The sequence below is a fragment of the Catharus ustulatus genome, chromosome 4 (assembly GCF_009819885.2).
Source record: "Catharus ustulatus isolate bCatUst1 chromosome 4, bCatUst1.pri.v2, whole genome shotgun sequence".
Lineage (NCBI taxonomy): Eukaryota > Metazoa > Chordata > Aves > Passeriformes > Turdidae > Catharus > Catharus ustulatus.
The window spans coordinates 61,223,258-61,242,192 of NC_046224.1; the positions used below are offsets into that span (position 1 = coordinate 61,223,258).

The 18,935-nt window shown below is 42.0% G+C and overlaps 1 protein-coding gene and 1 long non-coding RNA gene across 5 annotated transcripts in view; one reads left to right on the forward strand and one right to left on the reverse strand.

Annotated features, from left to right (window-relative positions):
• The window catches only part of LOC116995377, a 173,577-nt gene that overhangs the window by 136,772 nt on the left and 17,870 nt on the right, over window positions 1–18,935 (reverse strand). The gene's annotated exons all lie outside the window — the stretch shown is intronic.
• The window catches only part of LOC116995372 (neurotrophin-3), a 46,569-nt gene that overhangs the window by 22,506 nt on the left and 5,128 nt on the right, over window positions 1–18,935 (forward strand). The window lies entirely within an intron of this gene.

Genomic DNA, 18,935 nt, shown 5'->3' on the forward strand with positions numbered 1-18,935 from the left:
GATTTGCTACTCAGGGCACTATTTTGAAAGACCAACTGTGTGGAGCCATTCACGTGTTTCCTTTTAAAGAAAATTTTCATTCATGTCTGTTGAAGTCCTTGCTTCCAGATGGTTCAAATATAAAGCAGCATTTTTCTTGCCGTGCCACACTGTGATGGTTCAGTCACAACCAGGGGCTGTCAAGCAAATGGGACCCTGATTTGTAATTTCAGAAGTCCCTGCTGCACAATTTAAGGGTGCCAAGTGGGTCAGCCACCAGTCAGAAACTGCAGCTCCAAGGGGAGTGACAGGCAGTCATGAAGTTGCCATTTTCATAGGAGAGTTCTGGTTAAAAAATATAAATTACTCTCCGAGTACACTAACCCTGGAGGAAAAAAAATAAGTGCTTTAAAGAGGAAAGGAAAAGATGTTGAAAGTGTGTTCATATACCTATAGGCTACCAAGATTTTGGATTTATACACATTCCCAGGCTTTCAAAGCAGGAATGACGTGAGGCTGTGTATTTTAAAGTACCACAAGTTAGAGTTTAGCCTGAGGATGGAGAAGAACATTCACATTGGATAGTTCAGGTTCACAAACTGGTGATCTGTGCGCCTTGGGCGCCACACCTGGGACTATTGGGGAGCAAAAGGTGGAGGAGCCACAAGTAATCTCACTCCTCACCTCCCAGAATTTAGGTGTCCTTGACACAGCATTGAGTTGAATGCTGGGAAGAGATGAGAGTCCCCACTGCTTGGTCTTGCTGTGGGTTTGGTGATTTTAGGGGATAAATTCCAGTCTCTGTATCTCAACATTCAGCATTACTGAAAACACAAAGGACTAGGGAATACCAGAGGGATTGTGTGTTTTCATCCTGACTCATTAAGTAATTCTGAGTAAGCATTCCCAAAGGTTTCTTTCCCCAGTGTTTCTCACAGCTTTATCAGTCCACTTCCATCTCTCCAAAAGGAGACAGACAGACAGACTCCCACTTGTGGAACTGGACTGGTCCTGAAATGTGCTGCATGCAGGATACACAGCTGTTTGCTTAGAAGCATGAAAATAGCTAAAATCATACTGAGAAAAAGCATGGAGGCTCATTAATTGGAATTATTTTTGAGTTGTATTCATTTGATGATTAATGTTTCTGGCTGTCAGTTACAAACCAATGACCCATAGAAAAGTCATAAAAGATAGAGAAAAACACAGGATCACAATCTCTGATTATGTCATGTAACCTGTGTTACAGGAGAGCAAGGACAGTCTGCTTTTGGGATCAGTGAAACTACTTAACACTATTCATACTTGTAATTTACTTCTCTATGTCCATTTTTAGGGTGATAAGTATTTTTTTCACTGACATACTTTAGAAACTAGATACAATTTTCATGCTTTCCTGTGTGAATTATTGTGAAAATGGGAGGAGACAACTTGCTGAAACATTGCCATGATTCCACCCCTAACCAAGAGACATATTTTTTTGCAGAACAAAATTATCAGCAAAAGGTAATTCTACACAGACTGCATGTGTTAAATCCGTTAATGTTCCTATTAATCTGTGTAGGGAATATAAAACCAGATTATCTTTTTTTATCAACCCCACATTCCAGGGAAGCTGCGTCTTTGACAGACTACGTAGGAGCAGGACTTTTCCAGCTGGTAGATGCACTCATCCCATTAACTCTCCTCAAATAACTTGTCTAAAAATGTTGAGCCATTTTGTAAGGCCATCAAAGGATGGGGGCTTTAAAGTCATTGTCACTTCCCAGAGTGTTAGAGAGCTCTTTGGTTATTCATCCTGAAAGCTGCAAAGGCAGCAAAACATCTTTGTCAGCTGAGGGGGTGAGCACTTCTGTCAGAGTTTGGAAATCCTTCCTATCATACTGGTTTTCCCCCTTTTTTTCTGGAGTGGATTGTACACTGAAAGGAACTGAACATATTTATGTTCTTTCTTGAGCTAAGATCTTGTCTAAGCCATCACTGTGAGGTTTTACATGTAGGAGGGGCAGATCCACAAGAAAACTTCACTTCATTTCTGAGATCACCCCAAATGTTTTCCCATTGATAACAAAGGGAGTCAGCACACAATGTTTCTATGGTTACACATGGCCATGTAAACAATTACAGAGAATTAAGAGGGTCACTTTTTTTCTTTTTCTAAACTGAAATAGATTGTGTGGTATTATGTAAAAACAAATAAGGAACTGGGATCAAAAATTAATGTCTGGATAAATTTTATTAGAAAAATCAGAATCATGGTTTACATAGACAAGCCAAAATACATGAAAGCCAGGTTGGATGGGGGCCTGAAGAACCTGGGATAGTGGAAGGTGTCCCTGCTCATGGCAGGAGGATTGGTATGGGATGATCTTTAAGGTACCTTCCAACCCAGGCAGTTCTGTGGTTCTGTGATCCTATGATCTACTAAAACATCAGCAAAACCCACTGTTATTATCCTCCTGGAGGTGGGGGCTGAGTGGGTGCACACTTGCATCAATCATGAGTCCCCCAAGTCTGTGTCTGGCACCACAACTTGCAGCTATGTTCACATAAACCTTTACTACAAATATTCTGCAGCTAGAGAAATAATGGCCAGCAAAAACCTAGTTTTCCCTAGTTTTTATTTTTAGTTGTTGTGACACAGATGAGTGAAATGTGCAGTTGAGACAAATATCTAAATATATTTTTGCCCATACTTGAATATATCCAGGGAACCTTGGGTACAGAGCTATCTTCATCTCCCACCACAAATACAATCCCTCAGTTTTTACAATAATCAAAATATCTCAATAATAGTGTCATTTGGATTAATTACTGTCATTCCCACTTCATAGGTAGAAAAGTAGCTTGAAAAAGCTGCGTTCTTCTTTTACCTCAGAACCACTAAATGCATTCTAGTTACAAAGCAAACAAATCTTTCAACTGTGCTACTGAATCAACTTCAGCAAACACACCTCAGACTAAAACAAACGTGTTTTGTCTTTACTGGTACAACATGTAGCAGCTACATGTTCATCAGCGATGCTGCAGGACTCACATACACAAAAAAGAAGTTAATTTTAGCAGCATAAACAAGTCCCTAATGTCTTTCCCAAACATACAAAGGCAATTCCCAAGGAAGTTAGGAGCTAAACACAGGTTAGTGACTTAACCACCGGACACTCCTTTCAGACTAGCTGACCACTGAGGAGAAATCCTGCAAAATTTCCAAGAACCATCAGCTTTCCCTTGGTCTCAGTAGGACTCAGAGTCCTGAACACTTGCAACGCCACAAACACAATCTGCATGATGCTGAAGCCTAGCTATGATAGGTCCATGGCTGTGGGCAACATTTTTACAAACCCGTTTGAAAAGCACGATTTTACATCTATTGTACATCACTCACTCAGTTATGGCGTATTTTTAATTACTATTGCAATAACATCTGGAGGCCTTGGTCAGGGTCTGGCCTCACTGCCCCCAAACTGTGCGAGACGCAACTTTCCTGTGCTGCAGTGAACGAGACCCTGCAGAATTCCTCGTGGAAGGGGAGAGGAAATGGGGACATGCTTCTGGCATCTGGGGCTGGCAGGCACCCAGGATGCTGTGGGATTGTCCGATGGGCGCGTGTCCAGCCGGGAGAAGAGCCACAGCACGAGGCTGCGGCTGAAAACAAAACCTCCCCCCAAGCCTGCTTTGTGCAGCCAGCTGCAGGGCAGGCACAGGACACTGCTGCTCTGTGACCTCAGCTCCTCCAGCCTGCAGGCTCTCCCAGCAGGGATGAGGGCAGGATAAGGGTTGGCCTTCCCTGCCGGGGAGAGATGGGAGCATCACTTAGGGCACGAGGTTCCACAGTGCTCACATCCCGAAACGGAGCAAGGCACCATCCTCCCTCCCAAAAACTCAGGATCCAAGAGAAAAGACTGAACAGCCAGCTTAAGAAAACAGGGCTAGGGAGGGGCAGGGCTGATGAGAGAAGGGTGGGTGTTTCTGGATGGAGATGGGAGCACCATTCCCAGATATGCCCTCAGGCAGTCTATACCAGCAAACACAGCAGTAAGCTGTACTTGTAAATATATATTTTCACTTACTCAAACTGTAAACAGTGATGACAGCTGGGAGAAGAGCAAAGATGGGTAGGAGGGAGGAGGAGAGAGATTTATTTTATTTTTTTTTTCTAATTTCTCGTGAAGAAATAAAGTTGCCAATCTCAGAACTGGTGAAAAAGTGTACTGGCATCAAACCAAAACCCAGCTCCTGCGAGACACATGCTGACAATCAAGGTTCATGGTTTTTTCACTGAATGAGATAATTTCACAAAGCAATGGAGTATTTTAAGGTTAGGGCCAGATCCTCACAGTGATGCAAACCAGTGGGATGAGTCAATGCTGCTACACTAGAGAAGATCTTGCCTTCTAGACAAAATTCAGATGCCTGAATCATCAGAGAAAATAGACTTTCAAGGCCTATAAATCCTTGTTCCTCAGATCCTGTGGATAATATTGTTACATCTTACAATTCCACTGTAATGATATTATCCCTCAAGTCATAGACTTCCTAGAGAAATCACATGAGATTCTCACTTTGTAATAAACACACCATATATACCAGTCTTCCCAAATTCCTGGAAACGTTTTGAAACAGAAAAATCAAATCAGTTAAATTCAAACCATGTGGAAGGAAGGCCTGTTCACTTCAAACAATTAAACAATTTGTTTACAATTGTAAACAATTTTGTTTGTTTATTTGCTTCAAAGTTCAAGTCAAATAAGCTGTTTTGATCTGTTGAACTAAACCCAAAATATATTCAGATGGTCAGCTTGTAAACCTTTTGACATTAATTCATGTTTTTTCTTGCCAGATTCATGACTTTTAACTCTTTAAGATTCCTTCACCTTTTGAGTGCCTTTCCTCAATTTTAAATAGTGGTTCTAACCCCAGTTAGGTTCTTTGTATCTGAGACAAGCTCCGGTCATTTAAAGCATTTTCAACCCCTTGAAAGCAGAAAAATTGTGGTACAAGTAACACATATTTCTTCTGTACACTTCAGATAACACCACCTCAACTTTGCAGGGCTCTAAGTGAAAAAACCTGTAGTAGAGATGCAAACCTCAATCACTTAATTATAATTTGGCTCAATTTTCTGCATTCAAAGCCTGCCCTGCTTTGCCCACCAAGGCTAAAGTGTTCAGGGACTTCTCTGGAGTAAGAATACACCTGTTTAACAACATGTGAAGGGGGGACTCTGTTTTGCAGCTCTTCTTTCTTGTGTTGTGCAGGGGTGGCAGAGAGGAAGGAACATTTTTGTATAGATGTTCTTGTTGGAGGAGACACCAGGGAAAACTGGGGCTGTGGTAGAGGGAATGAAACAGTCATTGTGTGCTGCATAGACCAAGAGGTTCCAACAAAGATAATGGGGCAAAAGTGTTTCTCTGTGTCTTCTTCTCACCCAATTCCCAGCAGTTTCTGTAACACGTGAGTCTGATGTGGTAACACTGCATATGTGTCTTTCTCTAAGTCCCTCCTAATTAACTTTTGACTTGGCCACTGCTGGGAGAGGATCTCAAGGTGTTTAACTTTCCCCAGATGGACAGAGAGAATGGATGGAAGTGTTATTTCCCCCGAGGGAAGTCCAGACAAGGGAGAGAATCTTGGAGCCATCGGTATCAGGCAATCCACACAGCACAAAAGTTTAAGAACACCCAAATTCCTGCAGGAGTTTTGGTTGCAGTTTGATTTTTTAGGAAACCAGAAAATCTAACCACAGGTCACAACACAAACCAAAATTCATTTTTTATACTTCTCAAGGAAGTGAGCTGCTGCAGGAACCAGCAGGTCCAAACCCAGAAGGTTCTGCTTGCATTGGCTTCTTGCAGCCCTGTTCTGTCACACCATGGGCCCCCTGTGCACCTCAGCCATGTCAGCTTCTCTCCCTGGATGACAGATTTTCACCTGCAAAACAGGAATCACTGGAGCACTGATCAGCCTGGTGGGAATATCATGACAGTAAATACTCTAAAAATACCAAATCACAAGTTTCCTGAAGCTGAGGAGAACAAAAGGGCTTGTCTAGAGCCACAGTTCAGGCAGTTACCTCTGCCAAAAAAACTCTAATGGAATGACAGAACATGACCAGAAAATAAAAGGGATTTCACTATCACCAGAGCCATTCCCTTGCCCTATCATAAGCTGTACAACACAAGAACTTTGCAGCAGCACATCTGTATCCATGATGTAGAGGTAAACCTCTGTCTGACAGAGATTTTTATTTAAAAATAAAAATCTGCTAGTCTACAGGTCTGCTGGTGTACACCTGGCCTGGGCTGACAGAGTGTTTGCCAGGTTGAGTCCACCTGGAAACAACCAGAGGCACAATCATGCATGGGTAGATGGAGCTGCCTTCCAGAAGCAGAGACATTGAGAGAGTGAAGATCCATCCCTGACAGATTGAGAGAGTCCTCTGCCCATGTGGCTGTGTCAGAGGCAAGAGGAAACATGAAATCACAGAATCGTGGAGTTGATCAGGCTGGAAAAGGGCTCTGAGATCACCAAACCCAGCTGGTAACCCAGCACCTCCATGGTCCCACCAAGCTGTGTCCTCAAGTGCCACCTGCATATTGAACACCTCCAGGGATGGTGACTCTACCATTTCCCTGAGTAATCTGTTCAATGCTTTACGACCCTTTCTGTGGAGGATTTTTTCCTAATATTGCAGTCCCTGTCTGATTCTGCTTTACACCAGTGCCTCTTTAATAGAGGCTCAGTTAAAATTTCATGGTTGAACGGTGCAACTTTTCTATACGATCCTTTTTTAAAATGGTTTGATTTGTTTTTCCCCACCAGGAGAACAAACAGGAACTGAACTGATATCAAGCAGATTAACCCACTGAAAAGACATTGCGTCAGGGTTACAGTTCAGAATATTTGAAGAATGTGAATATTGATAGAACAGAATCAGAAAGAGAGGTGGCCCTTCTTTTGTCACTTGTGCTTAGTTTGCACAAGTTTCACTTTATCAGCTGCAGAGGAGTTTCTCCCAGTCTAAACCAGTGTTAGAGAAAGAGGTGAGGCACGGGGAACAGCAAGAGTGAGAATTGTTGAATTAATGAACTGAACAATCTGGACCATATTTAAGCACATGCATTTCATACACAGAAGACTGATAGGAAGGCATAAAAAAATGCTTGTGAAGATGCTAAATGCAATTTATTCCAAGAAATAAGATCAAAAGAAGTGTTTGAGCTGGAAAAAAAATTATGTTGTATGCAAAGCAAAGAAAAAGAAACAAAAAAAAAAACTTCGCAAAAACAAGTCCTCCTTGGTATTTACTCCAGAGAATACCAACCAGGAAAACAAGAAGATAATTAAGCTTCTGTGTTGCATTACTTTAAAAATTCCCTTGAATGAAAGCAAGCAGTACAATAATGAACTGAGTTAGAGAGCACTGTTCAATTAGAGGTTGAATTTAAGGGAGTTTATAAGAGCAACACTTAACAAAGAACAACTTGGTTGGGCTTATTGTTATGGAAAAGTGGGGAAAGAAGTTGTGGTGTGTTAAATGTCATTTATAAAATAGGAGGGTCTGATCAAACCGATCCACATTAGTCCTCCACAGCAATAAGACCTTAAAATTAGGTCAGGGGGATGAAAGGAGAGCAGAGTCTGAACTGTTTCGTACAAAGGCGACGTGACATATGGAACACGTTACAACTAAAGCAGGGAGCGTGAATGTTTTCAGGCAAGAAAATGACAGGGCACTCCATAAGGAAATTTACAACCATGGAAGCTTCAAAAGGAATACAATTCCTATTTATTTGTGTATTTGTTTAGGGGAGTCAACCACTGCCTGTGCTCCGAAGGATAAGCATTATTTATCCTTCTTTCCACCTTCCTGTCGATGGTGTTTGTGGGGTTTGGTTTGTTCCATTTTCACTGGGCTGCAATTTTGCCTTCCCAGAACACAAAGGACAAGAGCTACTAACATTTTAAGGGCTATGTTCTTTAGGTTCAATAGTAATGGTTTTAAAACCTGCTTTTTTGTATTCTCTTCTGCTTTGACAAGCAGTTTTTATAAGTGACTTTTCAGTACAAAACAGTCCTTGAACAAGCTGTTCCTCAGCCTCCCTGCTAGGTAGCTCAGATTCTGCCTCCTGAAGGAAAATATTGAACACTAATCCAGAACTTCAATTTCAAATCTTGAACCTGAGACCTTACTGTAGCATACAAATTTCTCTTCAGTTAGAAACAAACTAATGAAAATTGAAAGATCATTCATTGTCTTTACACCATGTACATTTTCACTGCCAATAACTGCAGGTTACAATACATTTTTATGGAGTGATACCTGCATTAAAGGCATCTCTTCTTTTAGAATGTAGACAAACTAGTCTCCTTTCTTGCAACAATGCTGGTTTTTTTTCCACATAGCTGCAGACCTGCACAACCAGCTTCACTGCCTAAGCTCAGTATTATTCCCAAATTTAAGGAAAAGGAAAGAATTTGGTGAATTGCCAATCTTAGCTTCAACATGGTGATAGAGCACAGAAAAGAGGAAATAAGATAATTTTGTTTTACCAGCTTGTTGTTCAGATATTTGCATATTCCATTTTTCACTATTATTAGAGGCCTGCCAATGAAAGATCTTCCAAAAACAGTGGCACTTTCGTCATCCAGGTAAATCTGAAGCAGCACTACACAAGTCTGCAGAGTTATTTTAAGCCTACAGAGTATTTTCAGTATTTTAGTATTTTTAGATTTTATGCAAGCATCTTTTAAGCAGAAGACACAGCATTGTTTCTTAAATTCCTCCAGTTTATTTGGAATCATGCTGATTGTGAGCATTAACACCTGACCCATTCCCTGTTGCATTTCCTCATAGCAACTTACCAGTACTGACATTAGCTGAAGAGAAAACCAAGCCAGCTCAGACTTTATGCCAGATTATGACCTCAGTTTTATGCAACTCAGTCTGCAGTCGCCTGCTTTCTGCGTGACCAAAAGCAGAGTTTGGCCTCGAGTTTTAATTTTTAAGAGTTGCAACTACAAAACTGTCTCCAAGCATAATACCATTTAATAATTTAAAATGGGAATAAATGTCCTTTTCAATTTTCTCTAATTTCTAGCAGTCTAAAAATATGTGTCTTATCTTTGCTGGATAACTCTAGCAAAGTACTTTGTTTGTGAACCCAACTTCTGCACATGCCCTTGAGTTTCATGGTCCAGACCCATGGTCTGAATCCCTCAGGCCTGACCTGCCAGGTTCTCTTCTTCTTTCCACTCACCTAGATCTCAGTCAAAGCCCTGTTGGAAGTCTGACATCCCAAACTGTGCCCTCATATAAATACTGACAAGAAAGAGGCCTTCATGACACTGTCAAGGAAGAAATTTCTTAGTTTTGAGGTGCTCTTATCCCAGAGATGTTGGTTTATGTGAGATGATGGACCAAAGAGAAGCTTGTGTGTGGTTATATCTTTTCCTGGGAGGGCACAGGAGATATCTCCTGAATATGTGTAGGTTTCCCATCGGTTCCAGCCACAGGAAAAACAGTTTTCTATCGAAAAAGTCCTTTACTCCTGCATGTAGCTCAGCAAAGCTCGTTATGTTTTCACTCTCAAAAAGGCCTGAGAACTTTTTATCCTCTTTACATGCAGTTATCCCAAGATATTGACTGACCTCTCACCTTTTGTAAAAAGTTCCCCCATATGTTTGCCTCCCCAAAGTTCCTAAGGATGTGATTGCTTTGTTTTGTTTTTGCAGTGGGCTCCTTTCCATATTTTCTGGTAACACGCTGCAAGCAGGTTAGGAAGGTCCTTCACAGGTCTCAGGGAATATGCTCCTCAGTTTTCCAGCACTAGTAATATCCTACCTCATTGGAACACAGGCATTTAGCTCAGAATTTGCACAGGATGCACTTGCTACTCACCACATGTTGCCAGTGCTGGTACCTGGTCAGGAATATAAAAGGGAGGGAGGATTGTCCCCCCCTCTTCCCCAGCTTTGTTCCCTTGGCTGTTCAAGCTCAGCATGCTCAGAACAACTCTTCCTGCAGCCAGAGGAGCAGGGACTGCTCACCCAATACTCCCTGCTGAGAGGAAGTGGGTGGAGAGGGGATGCTGAGATGACAGAAGTGCAGAGAGCCCAAGCTTCACCCCACTCTGCTTCCTCGCTCGCCAAAAGAGCTGGCTGGGAGCATGGGAGAGTAAACTGCTCCATGAAACAAAAAAAAAAAAAAAAATGGAGAAAGAAAAAAATGAGCATGAAGTAATTGACTTTTGTAGCAGAGCAAAGGGAGTGCAAGTGGTGGTGGAGGGAAGATAGGGAGGAACTGTGACTGACTCACAATATATTCAGCTCCCCGCTCCTGGGGAGATGCAGCTGTGCATCTCCCCTCGTACAGGCTGTAAAGTTACACCATCGTCCAAAGTAAGCATCCCTAATTCTCCTACTTCCTGAAGCACAACAGTGTTTGGCTCCTTTTTAATCAGGGATTTCTACTGTGCAAATTGAAGTCTAGGACCAGGCTTTTCCTATGTGTAGAATTAAAAATCCTTCCCTTGGTTGTTTTGTCGGTTCCTGGGGAAAACTACTGAACTGTTACAGCCGATTTACATTGGCCTGATCCTTTTTTAAAGCTCATTCCAAGTTATTCTTAATTCCTCAAGGCACCTGAGATGTTGTGCATGAGCCAGCCACGGACACCTTTGGCAATGCTTTCCACATCCTTTTTCTTCCCTCTGCTTGCTTCCCAGTTATTTCTAACTTCACTCAAGGACTGTTTCCTTTTCTACCACTGCAATAGGAATAAATATGGTATGGAATTTCTTCTGATTTTGGCCAGCTTTGGTTAAGGCCACCAGAGTCTGGGGAAGAAGCTGAAGGAAGAGGTTAATCCAGTGTGTGGAACTAACCTCGACCAGCCCAGAGCTCACGAGAGGAAGATCTGAAGGCCCACTCTCCCATTTTCTTCATTTGTTAGCTTTGGCTTGTGTAACTTAGGAAAAGTCACAGAACCTGCCTGGGTTTTGCTTTCCAGACTGCAGCCCTTTCGTACCCTCTGTCAGCAGAGGAGATAGAATTAGATGATCCTTGAGATCACTTCCAACCCAAACCATTCCATGACTCTGTGATTCTGTGAATTCTGGGGTAGTTAGATGTGAGTAGGATCCTTTTGTGAAATGCATAAAGTGTGCATCTGAAAAGAGGTAGCCAAAAGTCTGCTAAAAAATTACTCTTTCCATTCCTGTTTCTCTTGCCCTGAGAATTACTTCAATCCTGCCCTTCTACATTTTTTTTCACAAACAGAATTTCTTCAGTACAAAGGGATTTTCTAAAAAGCCACACAAGTTACTGACTGTATAAGGAGAGGCAAGGCCAGCTGTGGTGCATCCCGTTTGCCTCCTTCACGTGCCGAGTTTGACTTTGCTTTTCTGTCAAATATCTGGAGATCATATGCTTGGTGAGAGACAGCATGTGTTAAAATACTCCCAGCTCTAAAACTCCCCTTTCAAGAATTTTTGGCAAGGGGGAGCAGGGAATGCATTGTGTATCAACAGCAAAATGGCATCTGGATTGAAAGATAAGAAATACTGCCATGGTTTCCAAAAACCAAAGCCATTTTCAGATGAGTTTTGGGCCTGGCAGAGGTGCAGAGCTTGCATTAGCACAGTGAGAGAACACAGAAATCATGCATTGACTTTGGAAAGGCTTCTAGAGATCCCAATTTGCAAATTATTGGGCATTTTGGATGGAAATTAGCAGAGCATTCAGCCATGAACTGAATGTGTCAGCAGTCCGCATGGCAGCAGGGTGACTCACGAACTTAAAAATCAGATATTCTGCTAGCCTGGGACCAGAAACCTCCACCCTTGAGCATTAATCCCCAAATATAGTCAAACTCGTGGCAAAGTGTGAACTGAGAGTTAAAACTGGAACACTTGCACATCTCGAGGAGAATTGTGTACAGGAAATTTTATCCACATGCACATCGATGAACAGGGGGGCTCCCAGGCAAAGTTCCTCTTCAGGCAGATTTCTACCAGGAAAAAATGCAGAGGAGCTGGATTTGCCAGAACAGTCCTTACCCTCAGGACAGGCTTATGTGTAAACAATTTGCTATAAACTAATGGAAATTAGCAGGATGAGTTTTTTGCTCTGAATGGGCAATGGTTTTTTGAAATATTCAGGTGTAATAGGAAAAAACACACACCTGTCATGGACTCACGTTGTATTTGTGAGCTCTTCTCCATAAGAAGGGCTCAAGCGTCTCACTTTGCACCAGGGAGCAGCTCTAGGAGAGCCCTCGTGATTTCAGAGAGAAGTTGTGATGTCTCCTATTAACCAGCTTATTTAATTGGTCAGAACAGATGAGTTCTTTCTGTACAAAGCTCTTTTTAAAGTCTGACATCTTTTGCAGAGAAGCAAACTTCGAACCTTTCCCCCCACCAAAACACTTGGGTTTTTTCAGAAATACAAGACTCCTTTTTCTCTGAAAATGAATTTAAAAACATCATTTTAAGCTGGTTGTGAGCGAGCTACTGCACCTGTGCAAAGGGCACGGAAAAGATATTAATAATACACAGCAATGCTAATTCCTCACCACAGATCTGATGGGAACAATCTGGTTTCATGCTGTGTGTATGTTAAAAGAAGGTTCAAACATCAGCTGTATTTAGTCACATTGTCATTCCCTGCCTCTCTTATTGTACAAAAACTTTGTCCAATGAATGCTGATGTCACTGAGTTCCTATGGTGGTTTTAAAATATTTGGATCAGGTCTGGGATCCTTTTCTTAGAAAGCTGCATCAGATTATGTTGCACCTGCAAACCTAACAAGACTTTTTATCTGGGGGGGTTGTGAACCTTTGAGGAATAGGGGGAGGCAATTCAGAGAGCAGCCTTTGATTCAGAGAGTGGCCATGGATGTATTTCTGCACGGATTCAGGGAAAGCCAGAGTTAGGGCTTTGGGAAAGCAAACACAGGTGCAGTTCTGGATGAAATGAAGCAGTTCTTCCCTGGCAAGGCTCAGTGCTTGGGACAAACTCCAGAGCAGCAGTGTTGTTCTTCCAAACCATCTTAACGCTGGAAGGGGCTGCCCAGGGAGGTTTGGAGTGCCCATCCCTGGAGGTGTCCAAGGAGTGACTGGATGTGGCACTCAGTGCCCTGGGCTTGGTGACAAAGTGGTTGTCAGTCACAAGCTGGACACGATGCTCTTAAAAGGTCTTTCCCAGCCTTAATGATTTTGTGATTCAGTGATTCTGTAGCCTCAGTGCAAACATCTGTGTTCAAGGGTCACAGCAGAGCTCTCAGAAAAAACAAATAAATGCCTTTTTTAAAAAAAATTAATGACATAAATAGCTCAGGTTAACTTCAGGATTTATTTTGATTCTACCCAAACAAAAGCTCACTTCATTTCTAACTAGAATTCCCTATATTCCTTATATTTCCTTTTCCTTGTGCGTGCAAGCTCTGTATGTGCCCATGAATCAGGTTTAGGAATACAAAATTTTTAACACTTTTGAATTTGCAGCTCTTGCTTTATTCTGTTTGTTTGCTTGATTTCACTGTTTTCCTTACTTCACAAAAGAAAAAATGACAGAAGATGTTTTCAGCTTCTGAAACAAATTTTTTTTTGTTTCTGTGTTTTTTACACAGAAACTCCTTTGCTTTCAGTGTAAAATCCTACAAAATAATGATATATTGAAAGTCAAAGCTGAAAACAGTTTCCCCTTTGAGTTTCCTAGTATCAGAAAAACTAACAAACAGTGGTTAAAACCATCTCATATTTCTGCAATATTTTCCCCTTAAAAAAATGAGTTGTCCAGTGGCAAAGTAAATGTAAAAACATATCAGACCATCCAGCATCACAGGATCTCCAGGAGGCTGCTCTTTCATAGGAGAGGGACAAAATTCTGATAATCTGAGAGGTGCTTCCCTTTCTCCTCCTGCTACCAAATTGGATAAAATCCATCCCTGGCATTTTTAAATAGAACAACCAGGACAATCTGTTGCAGGGCCAGGCTTGAAGCCCCCAGGATTGTGGGGAGGTGAAAGAAGTGAGTTTTCATCTGGAAGGCTGCTCTCAGCTCTAATTATGGACAACTTAAACACTCAAAGAATCTCTCTAACAAAAATAAGAGGAACTACAACTACTGCCTGACTTTAATACAAAACAATTAATCAGCCCTGGTTGAGCCAAAGTGGGTCCAGGTTGACTTGAAAGGTTAATGGAGCTTCAAACTGTTTCAAGAAAAGGCTTAAATGGAGTTCCAGTGCTGCGAGGAAACACGAAACCCAGGCCTCTTTGGTGTGGCTTTGGGTTTGTTACAAACATCTTGCAGAGCTTGAAAACTGCTTTTGATGATGGGCCGAACTTCCCTTTCCTCAGCTTAATCCCAGTTTTCCTGATTGCCCCACCCTAGAGCGAATGTTCCCTTTCCCCAGTGCTTTCACAGCCCAGATCTTTGCCCTGGGTTTTCTGCCATGCCCCTTCTGCCAGCTCAAGGCAAATGTTTGAGGCAATTTCCTCAAAGGTCACTTTCACAACCCTTTCATCGTTTTTGCTTCTCTTCCCTGATTTTCTCTTTTGTATAAGGCAATACCTTCCAACTTTCAAGTAGCTGTCCCAATTTTACTGCTGTGCAACAAGAAGCAGTGATTCCATTCCAGCTCTGCAATGAAATGCCCCAGTATTTGCATTTATTAAATACTGTGCTTTTCCAGTTTTTGATCATTCCTGGGTCTGACCAGGTATTGCTCCTTTCTAAGTTTCTTTTCCCCTCTGTATATCACTGATCAACACCAATATTTCCCCAGCACATGAGTTTTTAATTTCTACTTCAGCTTTCATTTTGTAATTTTCTGCCAATGTTTTATTTCTCCATCTCCCCAGCAGAGATTGTATTTCTCTTTGCTCACTGCCGTTTGCATCCCCTCCAAATTCAGCTGCAAATTTAATTTGTTTGCTGTTTAGCCCTACTGCTATTAACAAACAGTAATGAAAAGATTAACTAATACACCCTTTATCAGCTTAAATTATTCACTACCATGTTTTACTTCTGGAGCTTTCTGTTCTTCTGTTTGCAAATTACTTCTGAAGAACAAAAATATGCAAGTGCTAAGATCTGGGGAAATCTACTTTCTGTAAAATTAGCACAGATCCAGTCAAGTCAAGCTATTTATTCAGCTATGGACATGACCTTTAGATTTCCTTGTACTTTGGGAAGTTTTCAGAGTTACACAGTGAATAACATGAATAAATACTTCAGTTTTTGTGGTAATTATTTACCCCACTACAGTTTTATCTGTAGGATGCTATTGTTCATATTTCCCTGTAATTCATGCTTTTCATTGATAGATAAAACTTTCAAAAAACATTACAGGTGGACTTCCCAGTGCCAGTGCAACAGGAAAACCCCAACCTGTCTGACCTGGCAAGTATCAGCTGATTTCTGTGTATTCCAGTTTCTACTCTTTTAAAAAGGGAACAATGGCAGTACTCCTACTTTGCCAGTAATAACCAAGAGAATAGTTATGGATTGATCCAATATAAATGATGTGAAAATGGCCTGGGCTGGAAGAGACCTGGAAGTTGCTTTGTCCCAGCTCCTGCCATGGCAGGGTCACCTTCCACTGTCCCAGGTTGCTCAGAGCCCCATCCAACCTGGCCTCGGACACTGCCAGGGATGGGGCAGCCACAGCTTCTCTGGGAAACCTGTGCCAGGGCCTCCCCACCCTCACAAGGAACAATTCCTCCCCAATATCCAATCTAACTCTGCCCTCTGTCAGTGTGAAGCCATTGCCCCTTGTCCTGTCACTCCAGGCCCTTGTCAAGAGTCTCTCTCCATCTTTCCTGTGGCTCCCTTCAGGCACTGCAAGGCCACAATGAGGTCACCCCAAAGCCTTCTCCTCTCCAGGCTGCACAATCCCAATTCCCTCAGCCTTTGTTTTCTCAGTTGGGTAAAATCATCCAGCTCTTTGAGGGAGAACCCAAAGAATATCAGAATATATACCTAGAGTAATAAAACACCACAATCATTCCACAAAGTTCTTTCCTTTGCAGATTTAGAAGGTAGCAATCAGACATTGTGACTTGACAAAACTCTTCCAACATACCAGGGAAATTGGGATCCCAGCCTTCAAACCCCTCATTCTGACCTCCTCAATACACAGTTTAATCAGTCAGCTGCTTAATGCAAATTTAATTAATTAATTAATTAATTAATTAATTAATGTCAGGGCATGGACAGGCAGGTGTAAACATGCAAATATGTCACAAAAGTGTCAATGAGGGATGGAGTTGGAATGGAAAAGGACCTCATTGTGACTGAGAAGAGGCTGCCTACTCCTATAGCTGATTATAGACCTGGGGATGTAGTTGGGATAGCTGATATGGCACCAGCCATTATTAACAGTCCAGTCCCTCAGTGGGATTGTGAGAGGATGCTGGGGAGTGCCAAATGCCTCCAGGGAGTTCTCAAGTGCCCTGGTGTTGGTGGCAGGGGAGGGAGGTGCAGGGCCAAACCTGACAAGAATTAGCTGCACACAAGGTGTGAGAAGCAGCAGCTGTTTCAAAGAAGGAGGTAAGCACAGAGGAACTGCTCCTGACCTTTCTCTTGGAATCAGGCACGTCTATGTACAGCAGCCTCCTGTTGATCTCCAAAAAACCACAGCTATATCTGTGGAAGGATCAAATGTAGACACCCTCCTGCCATTGCAATTACCTGTGTGACTCTGCAGAGCTCATCTGACAGGTCAGAGCACAAACTGCTCCTTGCAGCAGAGGTGTTATCCCAAATCTGGCTCTCAGGAAGATGTCACAGGTTGGGAAAGCTCTCCCCAGCGACCAGCAGGGTCACGGTCACCTCCATTGTGGATTTGTTCAAAGTGCAGAGGAGTTTCATATCTCTGGTGAGCAGCTGTCCTGCTGTGCTTTGCTCAGCCAGTCGTTTGAAGAGGAAAAGGAAATGTCAATGACTTTGGGCTGAATTCCATTTCCACAAGAAATTAAGTATATACCATTCACTGGAGGCTCAGTGCACAGAGGTGTCTTCTCTTATAAATGGCCTTGAGTGAATTAATTAATACACTTCTGAGCTGCTGCAGAGATGATGAACCTTTGTGGGCTCCCTGTCAGATGTGTAGTTGTGCTCCCCTGCCAGTGTGCCAGAGGAATTAATTTGTTTCAAATCCCCTCACTCAAATTTCTAGTTTGGTTGCCCCTCAGGATGGGAGGGTTAACACTCAGGGCAGCCATCACTCAATTATGTCTTTGAATTCTTCAGTTTGTTAGAGGGTCTGGCTGTTGTGGAAGCTGTAGTTTCAATCTGTATGTGTTGAAATTTCTGTTGAAATAGAAGTGTCCAGGAAGGTGTGTGCAGGGACATTCAGCACTCTGCAGCAGTCTACCTTCACAAATCCGTATTGTACAAACAGTTGATTACTATTCTGAAACACAGTGCAAATTTTCAGACACAGTTATTTCACATTCACACTTTTCTGAACATTCAGCATGCTTTTCTTGCTCTGTACCTTCCCCCAAAGCACAGAGGAAGAGGGCTGCATTTCTTCCCAACATAGTTATTAGGAAGAGGGAATCAACAGGGCTATCCATGACTTAGGAGGCTGTGGGAGCAGTGCTCAGCAAACAGTGACAATAATTAAACTTTCCTCTTTGGTTAAAGCCTGGAAAAGCTGTCAGCCACCACAAAGGATCATTAGTTGCTCACTCTGAAGAACAGAAGCTGCTCCTACAATTTTTTAGAAAGTGCCAAACACTTCAAGCTGGCTTACATAAATCATGTGGGGTATTACAATGCTGAACGTAAAACTCACCAGTCACTTTTCCTTCTATTCCAGTTCCTCTTAGCAATGACTTGCAAGTAAAAGCTTGGGCAGTCTCTCACAGGGCTAGGATTTCATGCTTTCTGCAGAACGTTTTAAATGATGTTTCGCTCTTTCCCTGTGTGGAATGTTCAGAGGCTGACCAAAATAAAGCTATACAAAACTAAACTAAACTAAATTTTTCCCTACTACGTAAAGCGGTGAGTCCAAAAAGCGCAGAAAGTGATTCACCAGAGTTTATCAGGGATTGAATTTATCGATGGAAGGAAGAGTTAAGCTTATTTACTTCTCCTAAATTTAGACCTTCCCTGAGCCACCTAGCTCAGACAGCATTAATACCCTGCTGAAACTGCAGTGATAGGCAGGAGAACAAACCATTAAAGTAGAGTAAAGCTAAGCCACAGTTGGGACATCAATCAGCTTGCAAAGCATGAGCTTTTCCTATCTGTGCTGTTTGCTTTTCCCCTCTGAGCCACAAATATCAGCAATCTCCTAGTCAAACTTGCTTAGTGCAAACTGGCCACGAACACAGCCAAAATGAACGTTTGTCGGGAATTTACATGAGGAAAATTCCAAGAAGAACCAGGAAGAACAACAAAAATATCTCACTAACATCAGCTAAACAAGAAAAATTTAACTTGGGCAAAATCTTTGCACCTGAAATGAATAACTAGAATTGGGGGAAAAAAAAAAAAAAAAAAAAAAAAAAAAAAAAAAAAAAAAAAAAAAGAGGAGAAAAAAGTCATGTGAATGACTGAATTCTGTGCCCCCAGGAACCTGGAATTTGAGTCAGTATTCTCTCAGACAGGACATGTATGCCGAAATCTTGCCTCTCTAAGTCCCCTCTATAGATAATTTGCTCACCGGTCTGCACTGAATAAGCACTTGTTCTGCTTTGTGAATTGCACTGTGAAACTCCTGGAGGCGTGACCAGAAACACCAGAATTATTTGCTTTGAGAATATGAAAAGATAAACATTTTAATGTTTTACATTTTCCTCTTCTTTTTATGGCTTTAACAACACGTGCCAAATAAATTTCAAATTATCTGCAGTTCAGACAAGCACAGCGTTCCATTTTGGGCAAAGAGCCATTCATCAAATGCAATACTCCCAGACCTGCAAACAAATACACTTTTA